Here is a 16,644-nt window from a genome sequence, read left to right as displayed (position 1 = left end):
ATCCGCCATTTTGAGAGTTTTTAGGCCTTGATTCCACGAATCATGATCTTAGATGTGACGTCACCACGTGACTGCATCATCGCCACGCCCCCTTCTTTTTCTCTCTCTCTCTCGCTCTCTCACACACACACACACACACACACAGACACACCCACACAGACACAGAGACACATTGATAGACACAGACAGATACACACACACAGATACACATAGATGAATACATGTGTTTTTCTAAATTGTGATAAGCGGCTGCTGTTGTTATCTTTGAAATATGGGAGTTTGTTAAAATGATGAATCATTAAATAACACTAACTTTATTTCACATGCATACACATAGACACACACACAGAGAGACACTTTGACACAGACACACACACACACACACCGAGACAGACATACATAGGTAGACCGCCGGTTTTACATGTATTTTCTGAATTGTGATAAGTGCTGCTGCTGTGTTTATCTTTGAAATATCGGAGCTTGTTAAAATGATGAATCATTGAATAACATTATAACTTTATTTCCCCTTTTTAATAAATGCTTTTGTAATTAAAGTATCTGTAGTCTGTGATTATTTGTACATATGTATGTGATTGCAGCTGGATTATGATTGCCTGTGCTCGAACTTAGAAGCCTTCACTGTTAATTAAATAATTATTAATATTAAATATTGAGATTATTGATTTGACATTTATCATTATGAGACTGATATTTATAGATTGACTCGTTGGTCCCTGTAACCAGGGTGGTGCCCCACGACAATAAGCAATGATTACAGATTTGTATTATTCTTAATTGATAATTTTATTGTTTTCATTAATTATTTGAACTATTATTAATGGATAACCGTATCATTTCTAATTAAATGTGTTACATTTCTTAATTAATAGCTTTATCATTTTTGATTATTTTTAAGAAATAATTGTTATTTTAATAATCATATTTCATGATTATTAATAATTAGCCAACGTCAATTCTACTCCTACTATTGCACAACATAAATGGTGCCCCCGTGTGAGGCATTCTAACTCCAGCTGTATCATAATACTGTACAATAATCCAGATTCATTTTCCCCCAGAAATTAATTTTTGAAGAAAAAGATATTAATTAATTTTTTTTTTCCTTCCAAAACTTTTTTTTTATCCCTCACAACATAAATGGATCCCCGTGTGAGGGCGGAACGCTTCACGCATGCAACATAAATGGTGCCCCTGCGTGAGGCTATCTAACTCCAGCTGTATCATAATACTGTGTACAATGATCCAGAAATAATTTTGAAAGTTATTTCTCTGCAAATTATTTTTTTTTTAATCCTTAAAATTCCCCTGCACCTTTGCAACACAGGTATACTCGTGCCTTGCGTATCTGTGGTTGGCTGCAGAGTGCAATCGGTGGTTGTGTATTCGCGATGCACAATATTTATGATTAATTTCTTAAAGAGAGAAATCATTTTGGAAATTTATTTCTCTTTGAATTTTTTATTTGTAATCCCTTTGCACCTCTGCCAAGCAGGTATACTATTGCCTTGTGTATCCGTGGTTGGATTCTTATTGCATATTAGTGGTTGTGTCATCTCAATGCACAATAATTATAATTAATTTTCATCAGAGAAAAATAATTTTGGAAATTTATTTCTTTTTTGAATTTTCTTTATTCTTAATTCCCTTTGCTAAGCAGGTGTTGTGTATAGCTATGGTTGGTTGCTGACTACGTTTCAGTAGGTTAGTAATATTTTTATTGGAGAATTTCTGCATGCTTTGAATTTCAAGGAGACTAACTAGATTTGAGAGACTAGTTACGAGTAGACTAGTTGTTAACCAACTAGGTCTAAAGGATTGAGCCATCGAGCTATCCTACATAGCGCTACTATATAGACACAGAGTGAAGCTCACCTGTTCATCTTGTGTAGTGTTTATTAAATTTTTATCCGCTTTTAACCTAAGCAAGCTTGAGCGGCCCACCAGGTGTTTTTCGCACTCAGAAGATGAGTAGCATGGACCACACTGGGGCAAGGGCTCCCTCAAGGCCAGACGACCTGTCAGAGACAGTCGCCAGTCTGAGCAATTTTTATAGAAATGCTATAATTAAGTTTTTGTCCGCTTTTATCTAAGCAAGCTTGAGCAGTCCACCAGGTGCCTTTTCGCACTCAGAAGATGAGTAGCATGTAACACCATGGGGCAACTGCTCCCTCAGGACCAGACGTCCTATAAGAGACTGTAGCAGTCTGATAAATTTTTCTAATGATGCGGTGAGTGAGTTGAGTGAGTATGATTTAAGTACCTGCGATCGTAAGATTAAAGAACTGTCCATTCACCTGATCAACCCCACTGGCCCGCATCCAAAAATACCCCATGCTCTGGGTCAACTGACACTCCTCTACCAGCAGAGAGCCGAGCTGCAGGCCCAAGAACATGCGAAGGAGCTCCAGGCCATGCAAGCAGCATGTCGAGCGGAGCAGGAGAAAAACTCCCACCTGCGGCATATCATCGAGACCCGCACAGAACAGGACCAGGCGGTGCAGGAGCACGAAGCTCTGCACGCGAAGGTCAAAGGTCAGCAGAAAGGGGGGCACAGTCAAACAGAGCTGCCCCCCCTCGAGCTGATATCCCTGATGACAGGGCCAGGAGCTGACGTCATTCCCGGTGGAGCCAGCGGAACAGAGACACTGCGAGAAAAGCTGCGAGCACAGCTACGCAACCCTCTTGCAGAGGAAGCTTTGCTCTGGAGAGCCAGACACACCCAGCAGTCGACCGCTCCAACCCCCTCAACACCAAAGGGGGGGGCCGGACTCAACCCCTAGACGTGCAGTGACCTGGGGCCGCTATGAGGCACTCCAAATGCCTTTCCAGCGGACACACAGCATCCACTCCAGCCAGAAGGAACACATCCTGCACGGAGCCATGCTGATCCACACCACAACGACGGAAGGAATCCGTCCTGGAGGGCTGAAGGAGATTTCCCAGTCTGCCACTCAGGCAGGGGCGCACCATGACTCACGGTCGCGTCCTGGATGGTCCTCCACTCCCGGTGCAAGAGATGGTGGCCACAAAGATGAATACTGTGGCACACACAATTCAGAAGACCCTGATGACTCAGCACCCCCTCAAAGAGAGGAAATCACCCGGCAGCTAGAGCCCCTTAAAAAAGACATTTATCGCTTCGACCCAGACAACCGAGGGTTCAACGAAGACGACACCGTGGTTCTGGGAGTTCAAATCCAACTAAATGTGGACCCGGCGCTGGAAGATGACAACTTTCCCCACGCCAAGATGAACCCCAGCAAAGAGAACCAGGAACAGCGACCCTTCCAACAGGGCGCCCCACAAAACCAAGGGGGTGAGGATTTCAACCAGCCCCACAAACAGTTTCGACCTCAGCACCTGAATCCCTCTCAACAGAGGAGTAGGGGCTGGAACAGACGGAAACCCTATCAGTACCAGTAGTATAGATGTGGTGACCGAAATCCAACACATGGGATGCATCCTGGGACAGAGGAGTAAATACGGAGATGTGTGGATGAAGCAATGAGAGACATTGTGCCACGTGTTCCTCCAGGCTCCACTGAGAGACCAGACACTGAACCCCGTTGGCGAAACTAGGAGCAGACGCCCTCCTTCTCCACTCCCAAAGATGACTTCAATGACGGGGAAGGACCAAGGCACTGCCAGAAACCCCCTCTCACCTCCACATCTGAAAAGGGGGGGGAAGAAATCCCAACTTTAAAACAAAAAAAACGCTCAAACCACTCACTCCATCAATAGCTGCATGCTTTAGACCCTCTGTCAGGAAATTGTATAACGTAGTTCAGGTAGTGAACCTCCTTAGACCTCATTGAGGATTTTGAAGTCGTTACCACTACGGTTGTGCAGCCCTCACGGGTACACTTGGCAATTCCGTCTTGGCAGTGAAATTCCAATATCTGTAGATCTGAAAACCTAGAAATAGGATTTATCATAAATTCACAGATTAGCGAACAACAGAACGTGACTCGCCGTTCTAAATGTTTTGGTTTGACAGGATAACACACATGTTTACCTCAAAACACCAGCACCTACTCAAACATTTTCTTCTGTTCGTGTTTCCACTTTTCTTTCATTTCACTCTTCACCGAAATTCATTGGTATTTCAACAATAACTGCCGATAAGCATTATGTGAAATTGAAAGTGTGTGCCGTGTTTTAGAATATATGTTATTTAGCCTGTCTGCCCAGACAATTACCTCTCTCTGTTTAGACTCATGCCTCGAAGACATTTATGCCTCTCTGCCTCATAATGAACTAACTTTCACTGCTTCAACTCCACTCAAGGATTACCTCTCATGGATTATCGCTGGACTCTCGACCATAGTTTGCCCTGGAGACCGGGGTCACAGCCCACTCTCCAGACCAAAAGGGGGACTGTTGGGCCAGAGCCCAGCGGGGTGCCACCAGACACTGGAGCCGAGAGGAACAAAGGGTTGTTAAACTTTGGGCGGGAAAACATCCTCCTGCAGGCTCAAGAATCTCCCCCTGGTGGTGGAAAAATGTTCTGGGAATGCCTTGGAACCCCCGCTGATTTCCAAGCCCAGCCCACTCAGGTCCAGCTCTGACACTCAATTGGCTTAAAGCCAGCATCATCCTATGACCAACTCCTCAAGGGGGAGGACCTCTCAGGTAATTTAGAAGCCCATGAACCCCAAACATCGCTGCCATTTTACCCTGCTCTGAAGACAACACCAGGCCCCTTCGGGGCCTCCCAGCTGATTTAGTTGCTAAAGGGGGCAACCTTAACTTTTAGTTTATCAGCCATTTACCCTGCACTGAAGACGTCAACAGACCCCTCCGGGTCTTTCCAGATGATTTAGTTGCTAAAGGGGGCAACCAGAGTTATTTTCTTTCATTTCTTTCATTGTCTTTTATCTCAGTCGACGTTTTTATTTTCAAAAGGACTTTTGCTCTTTTAACTTGAAAAGACCAAACAGGAAATTGCACGCGGAACAATCTCAGACTGTTTCACTTTCCCCACGGACTTTTCTTTTCCCAACGATCTACAAACGGCTTCCACAGCCGTCCCCTGCAGAAGCGCGAGATTCATTCCGCTGAGGAGCACGAGCTCCACATCCCTGAAGAAGAAGGACGACGTTCATCCCGTCGAAGCAGCACGAGAAAATCCGCTGCTTGTCCGGTCCAGCGGCCGAAGACCGCTTGAGAGACCACGTGATTCACTGGCCCGACGCGCACGCACACCGCGAGGGTGGTACAGTAAGAGGCTTTATTGTCTGGGCAGATGTTAATCTAATACGTAGCGTATTGTTTTAATACTTGAACGTATTTGTTTTGTATGAGACCGCTGAGTCTCTATTGTTTAGCGGCGATTCGCCACTTCCGGTTTCCGGTTACGGCCTTGTGCCACAGTTTTTAAGCGCCGTGAGCAGCGTCTCCAGCTCATTGTGACCGTTTGAACAACTTTAAAGAGACTTTACCGGTCAAACCTCAGCACACAACGCCACTTGGGTGCTGAGTGGTAAAGTAAATGTAACTTGTCTCTGACGGTGCTTTTAAGAGCTTTGCTCTCTCCTTGTATGCTCTCTCTCTCTCTCTCCTTCTAAACCGACCTATACACACATCCGATCTGTATTTAGAATACCGTTCATGTAACATAGTTAAATCTATATTCAGAGAGGCTGGACACATCTGGAAGCCATGCGGCCGAACGCCAAAGCAGAGACAAAGAATTCTTTTTGCCTGAAAATCCCTTTGTGTAATTCATGTGACGACCACCAGTGTGAGCTCCGGCCACATGGTGTCATTAACATAGACTCCATTTTGAATAACGCAAGTTAAACCACCATTTTGAATCTATTATTGCCACGCCTCCTCTCTCCCTCTCCTCCCATTCTGGCTCTAAATTCATAACGGCTCCGCCATCTTGTTTTGTAGTCAATCCGCCATTTTGAGAGTTTTTAGGCCTTGATTCCACAAATCATGATCGGCCGCCATCTTAGATGTGACGTCACCACGTGACTGCATCATCGCCACGCCCCCTTCTTTTTCTCTCTCTCTCTCGCTCTCTCACACACACACACACACCCACACAGACACACCCACACAGACACAGAGACACATTGATAGACACAGACAGATACACACACACAGATACACATGGATGAATACATGTGTTTTTCTAAATTGTGATAAGCGGGTGCTGTTGTTATCTTTGAAATATGGGAGTTTGTTAAAATGATGAATCATTAAATAACACTAACTTTATTTCACATGCATACACATAGACACACACACAGAGAGACACTTTGACACAGACACACACACACACACACCGAGACAGACATACATAGGTAGACCGCCGGTTTTACATGTATTTTCTGAATTGTGATAAGTGCTGCTGCTGTGTTTATCTTTGAAATATCGGAGCTTGTTAAAATGATGAATCATTGAATAACATTATAACTTTATTTCCCCTTTTTAATAAATGCTTTTGTAATTAAAGTATCTGTAGTCTGTGATTATTTGTACATATGTATGTGATTGCAGCTGGATTATGATTGCCTGTGCTCGAACTTAGAAGCCTTCACTGTTAATTAAATAATTATTAATATTAAATATTGAGATTATTGATTTGACATTTATCATTATGAGACTGATATTTATAGATTGACTCGTTGGTCCCTGTAACCAGGGTGGTGCCCCGCGACAATAAGCAATGATTACAGATTTGTATTATTCTTAATTGATAATTTTATTGTTTTCATTAATTATTTGAACTATTATTAATGGATAACCGTATCATTTCTAATTAAATGTGTTACATTTCTTAATTAATAGCTTTATCATTTTTGATTATTTTTAAGAAATAATTGTTATTTTAATAATCATATTTCATGATTATTAATAATTAGCCAACGTCAATTCTACTCCTACTATTGCACAACACAGCCGAGGGAAAAAGTCCTGCTTGTCCGGACGAGACACCCCTGCACAATAGTCCACAAGCAGTTCAGTCTCATCTGTGGTACAGGCAGCAGGCCATTTTTCCAGGAGCTGCGAAACCACCTGAAGCGACCTCAGCCCCAAAGCATCAGCAAACCCCCTCCTATTCCCAAAGTCTGGCCCCGTCAGATCCACTACATCCTTCAACGTGACGATCTTGGCGCCACACAGCATCTTCTGTAGCGCCGGGAAGTTGGTCGAGGAGACATCCAGGCGAGCACCTCCAACCACAGGCTCTTGCAAGAGCCAATGTAAGGAGATTGCAGGGCCAAAACGTCTGACATTAAACAAGGCCCAGACTTTAAAACAACTGCGATAAAACGGTGGCAACTTTGAAAACAACCTCACATCTGGTTTCATCAAAAACAAAGATTTGTCTAACCCCAAATCCCCCCCCATTTTCAGTATAGCACAGCTCAAACCCCTCCATGCAACCTCTGTAGGCCCAATCAAGAGCCGTTTTACAAACTGCAGTCTAAAAACCTGCAGTCCTACTCTGTAAGTGTATGAGGCCCTGCCCCCCCTCATCTTTTGGCAAAAACAAAACAGATTGAGGTACCCAATGCAGCCCATCCCAAACAAAATTCCCCAAAACAGACTGAATCTTCTGCATCATATCAGGTAGAGGGTCTACACAGGCTAGTCTATGCCAGAAGGACGAAGCTACCAGATTGTTAATGATGAGTACACGCCCCCTGTAAGACATTTTAGACAAAAGCCACTTCCACTTTTCGAGCTTCCCCTTAACACTTTCAACCGCCCCCTCCCAATTTCTTCCCATGACTTCATCATTCCCCAGAAAGACGCCCAAATACTTGAACCCATCTTTCCTCCATCTTAAATTATCTGGGAGCCTTGGAACCCCCTCCACCCATTGACCCAGCAATAGAGCCTCACTTTTTGACCAGTTAACCCTGGCTGATGAGAGTAACCCAAACTTCTTAAGGATGTCCACCACCATCTCTATATCCCTTCTCCCACTAATCATTAGAACTATATCATCAGCATAGGCTGACACACAAAGATGTACCACACACCCAGGCACAGACACCCCCCTTAGAGTTATCCTTAATCTCTGCAAAAGAGGCTCTATTGCTAAAGAATATAACATACCGGACAGAGGGCATCCTTGCCTCACACCTCTGCCAACCTTGAAGGGAGCACCTAAACCACCATTGACTTTGAGAATACTCTCCACATCACTGTACAGAACCCTGACCTTCTGAATGAAGCCTTCACTGAATACAAAGGCATATAAGGTGTCCCACAGATAGCTATGCTCCACCCTATCAAAAGCTTTCTCTTGGTCTAATGAGACCAACCCCACCTTAAGCCCCAACATTTTTGCCATATCTATAACATCACGTACTAGAGCAACATTATCAAAAATGGATCTACTGGGGATACAGTATGTTTGGTCCGGATGGATGACCTGGTCTATCACCCTACATAGTCTGTTGGCCAGGGCTTTGGATAATAACTTATAATCACTACACAGGAGCGACACGGGTCTCCAGCACTTTATATCAGTGAGATCACTCTTCTTAGGTAGAAGTGTGAGGACTGCCCTATGACAGCTCACCGGCAGGAGTCCTCCAGCAAGACTGTCGTTGAGCACTGCAAGCAAATCCTCCCCCACCACAGACCAAAAAGATTTATAAAAGTCTAAAGGGATTCCATCCAGGCCAGGGGCCTTGCCACACTCCATACCTTGAAAGGCCCTCTCCAGTTCCGCCAACGTCAGAGCTGAATCAAGCTTGGCCAAGGATTCCGCTGAAACCTGAGGCAATCCCTCCATGAACACACTGTCAGCCTGTTCACCGCTTAGTTCGCTCCTGTATAGCTCTTTATAAAACCGTGTAGCTCTACTTCGAATATCATGCACACTGGTCAAAAGGGTTCCAGATTCAGATTTCAAAGAATGAATACATTTCCTCTGGCCATTTTTCTTCTCCAAGCTAAAGAAAAACTTTGAAGGTACATCCATCTGATCTATGCACTGAAAGCGTGAGCGGACCAATGCCCCTTGTGCATTAAGACCTAACAGCTCAGCTAGGGCGCCCTTCTTGGTTGCCAAATTGTCAACGTCAGCATTATCCTCAGTAGAGTAAGCCAAATTTTGAAATTCTACTAACTCTGCTTCTAGAATTTCAATTGACTGGGTTCTGTCACTTGTGATGTTTCGTGTATACTGTTTACACAATTGTTGGATTTGCATTTTGCCAAAGTCCCACCACTGTTGTAAAGAACTAAAAGATGCCTTGCACTCACAAAACTCATCCCAAAAGGCTATAAAAACATCCCTAAAAACCTTATCCTGGGTTAAAGTGGTGTTAAAATGCCAATAAGCACTCTTTGGCTTCACTGAGTTCAAGAAAACACTGCACACAACCAAACTGTGATCTGAAAAGCTTACAGGAGTAATATCACAATTTTTGAACATATTAATGATATTTAAAACAGTAAAACCTGTCAAGCCTTGCTAAGGAAATCATACTACTACGGACATGAGTCCAAGTATATTGTTTTTGCCCCTTGTGAAAATTTCTCCATCGCTTAGGTCATGTGTCTGCATACACTGCCTAAGTCTTTTGCGTGAAAGCATATGTGGCTCAACATGATTTCTGTCCATGTCTTGCTCTGTGCAATTAAAATCCCCCCCAATAAACAGATATTCCTCAATATTGCATCCACAAATAACAGTTGACAATGTTTCTAAAAAAGCCATTCTTTCTGCTGCAATGGTTGGGGCATACACACAAATAAAAACAAAAACATAATTTTCAAAACAGGCTCTAACCTTTAATAATCTTCCCTCTATAACTTCCACCACTTCATAAGAAATGGGACAACATTTTTTAGCAAACAGACATGCAACTCCACCACTAACATTGGAATTGTGGCTCAAAAGAGTAAGACCCTCCCACTCTAGTGCCCAATCAGCTGCGTTCCTTGCATCACTATGTGTCTCCTGCAATAGAATAACGTCTAGACGCTTAATGCGTGACAACAGGTGAAGTTGTGCTCTTTTCAAGGGATCCCTGGCCCCATTGATATTTAGGGAGGCTACACAAAAATCACCCATTATCAAAAACAAATAAGAAATAAATATAACCTGTATAATATCAATAATTTTGCTGCTTGTTTGGGTGCTGTCTTCTTTGGTTTGCTGTTTTTACCGAGAAGGGTATTTAACTTAGTGAGAAACTTTGTTAAACGGTAAACTTCAGTGTTCGAAAAAACCCCGTCCGAAATGAACTGCTTTGTTTTATCCATGAACTGCTCAAGATCAGGAAAAAAATCATCGATGTGAATATATCTGACATTCTTCGTTTCACTCAGAAAATGTTGAACGTCTTCAACGGTGTAATCTTGAGTGGTATAGCCACCCTTTCGCAAGCTACAATCCACACTACAGCCAGACTCTAGGTCGCTTTCGACCGTAGGTTTATTTATGCCTCGTGTAGGCTTTAATTTTTTTGATTTAGCAGACTCATCATTTTGTGTTCGCTTACGAGTTTTGGGGGGCACGCTTGGATCTTTAAAAACTTTAAATTCATCCTCCGCTTCCCCTTGAGAGCTTTCATCCTCTGCATCCATCTCATCCGTTAGATAATTATTTTCTAATGCTCCACTAGTTTGGGAACAATCTGCGTTTACGGGCTCAGCTTGGGACGCACCTTCCCCTGCTGGCTCAGGGGAAGGTGCGCGGGGCCTATGCATGGGGCCTACCTCAGCTGAGGAAATCTCCCCCTCTCCCTCTGTCGTAGCGTTATTTGCTTCTGCACTCTCCCCATTATTGGGAACGTTAACACTGGGGGCTTGCTCGCTATTAGATTCCCCCTCAGCGGGAGTATTATCCATTCTGTCTGGGCAAGCACGCACCAAGTGACCAGCCCGGCCGCAGCCAAAACACTTCATCAGACAGGAGGACACATAAACCGAATAATTAAACCCCTCCACCGGCACATTCAGAGTAAAGTCTAAATCTTTGTTTTCCTGTTATCATATAAACAAAACGTCTGAACGACACAACATGTTTCAGGAGTGGATTGCTGCTGAAAATCGCTATCTTCCTTATGGGTGATACCAGTTTGCCATGACGGGATAGAGCTTCAATTAATATTTCATCCTTAATAAAGGGCGGAATGTTTGATATTATTACTTTTTAAGAGGGTGCTGATAAAGAGAGCACGGGGGTGAAAATACCACCAATTAATACTCCCTTTTCAATCTCCTCATTTGCCAGTTCCATCGTCTCAAGAAACAAAACAACTGCCTTGTTCATACGGGCTGCAGAGAGAATTTTGTCGTGCCCGACCAAATCACCAACAGCCAAACTACACTCTTCAACGCTGGCTTTTGCTGCTATTTTAACGGCATGCCGCCGCGTTAAAGACCCAAACATTTCCAGTGCCTAAAGACGCCGTGCTCCCCGGCCGGGGTGGACGCCTCGGCAAAGAAATAAAAGAACAACCGAATTACTCCAAACAACCCACCCAAACTAAACCTAAAAAACCCCACAAATAGTCATACAAACGAACGTGAAAAAAAAAGACGAGAAAAAGTAGAAGAAAGCAGTGAAATAATTGGCACAGCGGCCGCACTCACGCACCACTCACTCAGGTTCCACTCACTTGCTCCGCATGCGCACGAGAGAGAGAGAGAGAGAGAGAGAGAGAGAGAGAGAGTAAAAGAGAGAATGAAAAAGAGAGAGTAATAGAGAATGTGAGTGAAAAAGAGAGCGAGAGGGGGAGGCAGGGAATGAGCAGTGTCTGTGTGTGCAGGAGAATGAGAGTAGGCAATATTAACAATCAGAAAAACAGAAAGTGTGAGAGGGAGAGTAGGAGTAAAGCAGAGGAGAGTGAGAGGGTAGAGAGAGAGAGAGAAGGAGGGAGAGGGAGAGCGAGAGAACGAGCAGCGTGTGTGCAGGAGAAAGTGAGTCAATGAGAGAGAAGTGGGCAATGTAAACATGTGAGAGAGAGAAACTACTGTAGAGATAGAGAAAGAAGAACAGAAAGCGTGTGAGTGAAGCGAGAAAGAAAGAGAGAGAGAGAGAGAGAGAGAGAGAGAGAGAGAGACTTGACTTTTAAGTTAATCTTTTATTTAAATCATTCCATGAAATAAACGTAATAAATAACACTTTGATCATACCCCATTTACACAAGAAAACTACATGTCACACACCCACACGGAATTTAAAAATGATGGATCAGTGACGCGTCCTCCTCTGTGGAACATGAAACCAGTCTGATCCCCTACTGGGATGTGAAAGCTTCCAGGTTACTGGTCAGGCTGTAGAAGGCGTGTTTTATTCTCACGTGAGTTGTTACCAAGCCTTTAAAACACTTCACCACATCTGTCCAGTCGACCCCCAACATCTTCCTTTTTTTGTATTTAGGCCCAAAAACAAACAAAGGGAGAGAAAAATTCTCCCAGAGCCTCCACCCACTGCTGCAGGTGTCTAAGTAAATCCTCTAGGACAAGTCACCACTAGGTGCTCTAGAGTCTCCCTGTCACCACAGAAAGCACATCCCTCCCCAGCGCTCGGGTCCAGAGGTGAGCTCTGTGTCTGTTTGTAGCTAAAGCTCCTCCACTGGAGGTCATCCACCCGTTTTTCAACAGGAGGTTTATACAGGACCCTCCACCTGCCTTCAGGGGTGCAGCCTGCAGCAAATTCCTCAGTCCACCTCATCTCCCTGACTCCAGCCAGAGAGCGAAGGTTCAGCACCTTCACACAGCTGACATGAAGCTGCTTCTTCCCAGAAGAGCTTAAACTACCCAGCACCGGGGTTCTGAAGGAAAGAAGCTGTCCACTCTCCTCTCGCCACCCGTCAGCAGCAGGGCAGACGATCGGGGGGGGGGGGGGGGGGGGGGGGGGGGACAGGTTCTCACAGTCATCATCCCATTGGTCAGCTAGAGTACGGTCTTCAGCAAACGCTCTCAGTGGCAGAGACTGGGACTGCAACACTTCCTCCACAATCCTCTCCAGCACTCTAGATGACCTGATGTTGGTGACGTCACAGAGTGTTTCCATGGATGCCTTTGTGTGATGGCCCAGTTTGATGATGCCCACCTCAATACACGTATTCCTTAATGTTGTAGAGGAACGGGTCTCAGTTCTCAGGAAATCGTTGTAGAACAGCGGCTCCTCAAACAGCCATATCACCCTTGACCTTCTTCTGCCACAGGGAGATACAGGGCCGCTGCCATAAGCCAGTGCTGTCCAGACCAGAAGAAAGTCACCAGGCAACGCTGCACATCCAGACCTGGAGGTGGCACCAACACAATAAGTCTGTGCCAAAGAGACAAGGCAACCAAGTTATTCACTATCAGAACTCGCCCCTTGTAGGACAGATAAGGTAGCAACCATTTCCATTTAGACAACTTTGCTTCCACCTTTTCCAGCACCCCCTCCCAGTTCTGCTTCTGGAAGCCCTCACTTCCCAGATGGACTCCCAGAACCTTTAATCCATTCCTTAACCCTAACCCCACCGGATATTCAGGAAGATCAGGCTCAGTCCCTGGGCTCCACTGCCCCATTAAAAAGTCTTCACTCTTCTCCCAGTTAACTCTGGCTGAAGATGGTCTCCCATAGCAGACCAGACTTTCCTGAAGTTGCTGGACATCATGCTGGTCATGGATGAAAACATCTACAGACGACCACAGGAGGGTTGTGAACCAGCCCCGGCAGAGAGAGACCCCTCAGCCTGCTCCTCAACCTGCACAGAAGTGGCTCTATGGCGATAGTTGTCCTGAGATGGGGCAGCCCTGCCTGAAGCCTCTTGTGACGGGCACAGAACAGCTCAGCCCTCCCCCCACCTTCACCACACAACTAGCCCCACTGTACAGCAGCTTGATCCAGGAAAGCCCCCCCCCCCCCCCCCCAGAACACCAAAAACCTGCAAGGTTGAAAATAAAAAATCGTGATCCACATGGTCAAACGCTTTCTCCTGATCGATTGATATAATACCCACCTTTACATTATTTTAGAAATCAAGCCTGAACTCATTACAATATATTGCATGCAAATAACAGTGAGAGTAGTTTTGCAGCCTGACAGTGAATCAAATACTTAATTAAATTTCTTGAGACCGGACTTAAAAAATCATGTTGAGTTTTTCTTTCTTTTAAACTCATGTTAGAAGTCAGTTCCTGTTTATTTACAGCTCCAGTCCATATGAAGACTGGGTCATACAAATACATCATAAAAGATCATAATTTTGTAAACTTAAATTACTTTAGTTTTCTTTACTCATTTTTCACAAGGATTCAACTCATGTGAGTCAAACTTGTTTTGTCTGATACACGTGTCAAACTGTTCACTTGTGTAGACTGGACTTCATGAGCTCATGCACAGGTGCACGTGAGCAGGAGAGCGACACAGGAGCCATCGACTGTTGGGTCAGATGGGCGGAGCCTCCCACTGTGCTCTGGTTGTGCGTTAACGTGGAGTCGGAATAATCTGAAGAATTAGTTCAAGACCTCAACTCTGGATCTGATTGTTCTTTTTAGTCTGATTCTACATTAAAGCACAAGCAGAACGTGGAGAGACATCGTTTTTCAGAGTAAACACAACTATTCAGTAAAATCAGATGAGCTGGTTTTACTTTGAGAGTTAACTTCACATGCTGTTTTTAAGTTGGAACAATCAATCAAAATTAAGAAAATACAGTTTTTAAATTAAATTAATAGGTAGATATGAAGTAAATTGATTTACTTACCCTTTTCAAGTTGGATCAACTTTGTGGTCTGGGTGTATTGTGAAAACGAAAAGACGAATGACTGGGGCGTCGCTTCTTCTGCAGCAAAGAAGTTAAAACAATGTGTTATGTCGGAATCTGATGGAGGAACTCTTCTGTCTGCAGGAGTGTGTGACTGTGTGAGTGTGTCTGTGTGTGTGTGTGTGTGTGTGTGTGTGTGTGTGTGTGTGTTGGTCTCTGTCCCTCTTCACACAAACTGATAACCACATGTATTTAGTTATTAATCGATGATGTCGGATCATGACTCCGGATGGTTCTCTCACTTTAACCCTGATGTTCTGACTGTATCACGTCTCGTGTTGTGTCGCAGGTTTAAACGTGTGTTTCATGAACTCTAAAGCGAATCAAACCAACACAAAGTAAACATCAGTCCTGGAGGTGTCCTGATAACTTGTGATCAGTGCTGGTGTTTAATGTTAAAGTATAAAGTGAGCGCAGGTCAGAGGAGGAGTGAGGAGGAAGCAGACTCCGTCAGAGACTCTGACACAGACCGGATCTTTAACGAGTGTCTGTTCTAGAGCAGCGCTGTTAGAATTATTCAGAGTCTGAGTCACGATGCTTCTAAGAACTGAGAAATGTCCACAGCTCCAGTGCTCAGCTCTGTGCAGGAGACGTGGAGGGAGGGAGGGTTCAGAGACTAGTCTAATCTCCCCACCTGATATTTAGATTATTTATTATATTTCAATTTATTTGTTTGATAGGGGAGCTGCGAGCAAACAGGAATATAATATTCATATATTTAAAAAAGGGCCCTTTCGAGCTGCACCAGAATTCAATCACTCATAGAAACCAGTCCTCTAAATAATCCTGACTGTTTTCATCAGTCTCACAATTATAAAGAAAGTGATACAAACAGGCTCCTGGCTCCGCCCCTTTATCAGGATTCCTGCCAAAATGAAAATGAGTTTGTGGAAAAATCAGTTTTTAGTTTTCTGGTGTAATTCTGCTTAAAAACAAACAATCAAATAGATCAGGAGTGAAAACAAAAGACCAAAAACCTTTTATTTAAGAAGAATCATAAAATCACGATACATAATAATTCATTATCCATGTAATAACCACATTAATATCATGTATAAGACATGAGATGAGTCACAAGATGTTACCACAGCCTCAACGGCTCATCACCAAGACGTCCAACATAGTTCAGAGGGTAACAGCAAAAAAAAAATCAATTTATTGCAGAAAAGAAAACAACTTCAACAACAGGTCGGCAAAATGGACAAAAGAAGGAAAACCCAACACACCAACCCACAAAGGGTCGTAGGATCTGAGAATCTTCCTTCAACCTAGGGCGGTGTGAACTAGGGGGTAGAGTGGTCGTTCTCCAACAAGAAGGTTACCGGTTCAAACCCCAGTCTTCCCCGTCTGCATGCCGAGTTGTCCTTGGCAAGATACTGAATGGCCCTTCGTAAATGTTGAGTGTACTAATTGGACAAAAGCGTCAGCCAAATGACTTGTAATGAAATGTAACCTAAACCAACATCAGAACTAAAGCTAACAGAAATAAAGCTGCGAAAACTGGACGACTGGACCCATCAGAAAAGAAAAAGAAAAGAAACAACACAACAATACTCTTGCTCTAAAGTTCATGCTGCACAAACTGCTGCTGCTGCAACCGGGGATGGAAAGAGAGAAACTTCCTGTTCCTCCTAAATACATTCAACCAATCACAGTGCACCTGAGGAGAGAAGAAAACAGGAAACCATGAGTAGAAAGGAAATGTACGGTGGTTTCTGTGAAACTCTCTTGTACGGATGTTCTCTGAAGTCGTCCATCTTGGTTCTGTTTGTCCCAGTGGCTCTGACCTGATGCTTCACACCAGGTCTTCCTGCTCCTCTGTGTCTTCTGTCTGTGCTGCAGCAGCGACGTTCTCATACTCAGGACAGTTGTG

The 16,644-nt window shown here is 44.1% G+C and overlaps 1 long non-coding RNA gene across 1 annotated transcript; it reads right to left on the bottom strand.

Moving 5' to 3' along the window:
- Positions 1–15,727: 15,727 nt before the first annotated feature.
- On the bottom strand, positions 15,728–16,408 carry LOC128436688 (uncharacterized). Its single transcript, XR_008338101.1, has 2 exons — positions 16,225–16,408; positions 15,728–16,039 (listed from the first exon to the last, which is right to left on the bottom strand). It is a non-coding gene; the product is annotated as an uncharacterized LOC128436688 (long non-coding RNA).
- Positions 16,409–16,644: the final 236 nt, after the last annotated feature.

This window comes from Pleuronectes platessa, chromosome 3 (genome assembly GCF_947347685.1).
Source record: "Pleuronectes platessa chromosome 3, fPlePla1.1, whole genome shotgun sequence".
Taxonomy (NCBI): domain Eukaryota; kingdom Metazoa; phylum Chordata; class Actinopteri; order Pleuronectiformes; family Pleuronectidae; genus Pleuronectes; species Pleuronectes platessa.
Note: the sequence above shows the minus strand (reverse complement) of the source record. Positions and strands in the feature narration are given on the sequence as shown.